Here is a 3,338-nt window from a genome sequence, read left to right on the forward strand (position 1 = left end):
AATTTATTTTACTTACATCGAAAACGTGCCTGTATTATTGAAATATCATTCAAAGGATAGTATCGAGCAAACTATTTCTCTCTAAAAATATACGTTTACCAATGAAATCAAACATCGTACTCTTGTAATCGAGCGATGAATCACGAAACAAACAAGGAAGTAATCCGTTGTTGCGTGGCGTATAATATATCTCAGACATGGCGTGATATGAAATTTTCCAAAACTTTGGAACTACTTTGGTGAATAGAGATAGTTTCATAAACAACACACTTTCCAATTCTGTATCGCGTGGATTCTCTCTACGGGGGTTACCCGTGGTGTACCCTGTGGGCGAAACAAGCGTTTCGCAAATGCCCCGGTCAGATTTTCATTAGACTTTCCAGAGGAATTTCACTGGAAATCGGATTAACCAATTTTAGTTTCAACGAGGAGATACAAGAGATTTTAATTAGCAATAGGGACAGATATGACGGATTACGAGTTTGCGTATCTGAATCGTTCATTAGGAATTCGCAGAAAGTTCGAACCGAGCAGGTTAAAGAATTTTATCTCCTATTTAAAAACACTTTCAAATATTTAAACAATTGCTAGATTATACACTAAGATGCATTCGTTCTTCCAATTGTTATTAATAATACCTTAATTTCTAAAAAAAAAAGGGGGAAGATCAAGATGGAACATTTTTAAAAAAAGAAGAAAAAATTGTTGCAAAGAGCTATTCTTCCCTCGTTTCGTATTTCCATTGTATATGGATATTACGTGGCTGTCGATGCTTTTGTTCATCGATGCAATAATAGTCGATAGCTTTGTTTTGAAAACTATATATTCACGTTGAAATACGTAATATCGAAAGCGCGACGGGACAAAGAAACGCGAAGAATCGTTACGTTAAACGGAATTTGACAAAGGCGCGGCGCAATGTCCAAAATCCAGTCGCGCGGGGGATCCGAAATGCACTTGCTAATTATTTGGTTGTTGAGTATCTAACGAACCGTGACTACTCATTGTCCGGTTCGTTAACACCCCAACCTCGCGTACACCCTTGCTCCTCGCTGGCACACGAACGGAACCAGATAATTACTCGGTCCAATTGTAACGTGCATGACATCCTACCTATTCTTCCGTTTCGAAAATAATACCGTTCCTCGATACGTTTCACGACGTGCTGCTTTGTTAGAGGGGTGATGCGGACGAAAAGATCTGCGTACGATTAATTGGACATCTTCTTAATCGAATATTTATCCTTCGAACGGTAATTTTGTTATATCGTGATATTCTATTAAAACAATTGTACTTTTTTTAATTATGAGGAAATTTCTTCAATTAAGAATGCAATTGACTCATAATTATATATATATTATATATATAAGAATTCTTTATTCTATTTTAAACTTTAAAAAATTAAAAGAAAGACAAATTTCTTTCTTTTAATTTTTTACATTTCAAATTTTTAATGTATAATTTTCCGGATTAAATATTATTAATTTTCACATCAATTATGAATGAAATTTGAAAATTATTCTATATCAAAATGATTGTATTTCTTCAATTAAGAATGCAATTGACTCATAATTATATATAGATATAAGAATTCTTTATTCTATCTTAAACTTTAAAAAATTAAAAGAAAGACAAATTTCTTTCTTTTAATTTTTCACATTTCAAATTTTAATGTATAATTTGCCGGATTAAATATTATTAATTTTCATATCAATTATGAATGAAATTTGAAAATTATTCTATATCAAAATGATTGTATTTCTTCAATTAAGAATGCAATTGACTCATAATTATATATAGATATAAGAATTCTTTATTCTACCTTAAACTTTAAAAAATGAAAAGAAAGACAAATTTCTTTCTGTTTCACATTTCAAATTTTTAATGTATAATTTGCCGGATTAAATACGTATTATTAATTTTCACATCAATTATGAATGAAATTTGAAAATTATTCTATATCAAAAGGATTGTGTTTCTTCAATTAAAAATGCAATTGACTCATAATTATATATAGATATAAGAATTCTTTATTCTACCTTAAACTTTAAAAAATGAAAAAAAAGACAAATTTCTTTCTGTTTTACATTTCAAAATTTCGCATATTTCTTCAATTAAGAATTATACAATTGACTCATAATTATATATAGATATAAGAATTCTTTATTCTACCTTAAACTTTAAAAAATGAAAAAAAAGACAAATTTCTTTCTGTTTTACATTTCAAAATTTCGCATATTTCTTCAATTAAGAATTATACAATTGACTCATAATTATATATAGATATAAGAATTCTTTATTCTATCTTAAACTTTAAAAAATTAAAGAAAAGACAAATTTCTTTCTGTTTTACATTTCAAAATTTCGCATATTTCTTCAATTAAGAATTATACAATTGACTCATAATTATATATAGATATAAGAATTCTTTATTCTATCTTAAACTTTAAAAAATTAAAGAAAAGACAAATTTCTTTCTGTTTCAAATTTTTCACGTATAATTTGCCGGATTAAATACGTATTATTAATTTTCACATCAAAATTTTGCCACAAATTACTCTCAAATAAGAAAAACTCATCAACGACAGGTTCAAAAGAAACTCAATAAAATATAAAAAAAAAGAACAAGCAAATCCAAGGATATATATACATATATATCCTTGATCTAGCCTATATCTATCCATCTACCATTTTTCATCTAGAAGATTCCTACGTCACGACGTAAAAAAAAAAAGGGAATCCACCATTTGTCTCTATTAATTCACGCTACATTTATCGCCCGAAAGCTTTATTATCGCGCGATAAACGCGTTCCGATTTTATTCCCCGAGAAGGATTCGAAAAAAAATTGTTTCATCGTGAAAAGATACCCCGACGAAAAATTAAACGAAGCGAGCGATCAAGACCGAAAAATGAAGAAAGGGTGGTTGCGCGAAAACGCTGCCGTTGTGGATATTCGGGGGAGGGGGGAGGAGGAGAATATTACGAGAAAGGGAGCAACGTGGAGGAACCTAAACGAGTCTAAAGTACCCACTTCTCTCCTACTCAAACTCGTTTCACAACGCGAGCGTAACCGAGTGTTTTCCTCGATGCTCCTTGACCGAGTTTCTGATGGTTTCGTTGTGGACACAGAGACACGTATATACACGGTGGATCCCCTAAACGCGACACGGTTTCACGGATACACGTAGAGTGTGAGCCCCTGTGAAGTGAGGAGGCCGCTGCAACTTTGTATCCCCTGCGAAATTTATTTGGTCGGCTGGCTTTTGTCAAATTTCGAACGCGACACGAATGCGCAAATTTGTCGGCTTGTTTGCTTTAATAATTTTGAGAAAATTA

The sequence above is a fragment of the Apis dorsata genome, unplaced genomic scaffold, assembly GCF_000469605.1.
Source record: "Apis dorsata unplaced genomic scaffold, Apis dorsata 1.3 scaffold_188, whole genome shotgun sequence".
Classification (NCBI taxonomy): domain Eukaryota; kingdom Metazoa; phylum Arthropoda; class Insecta; order Hymenoptera; family Apidae; genus Apis; species Apis dorsata.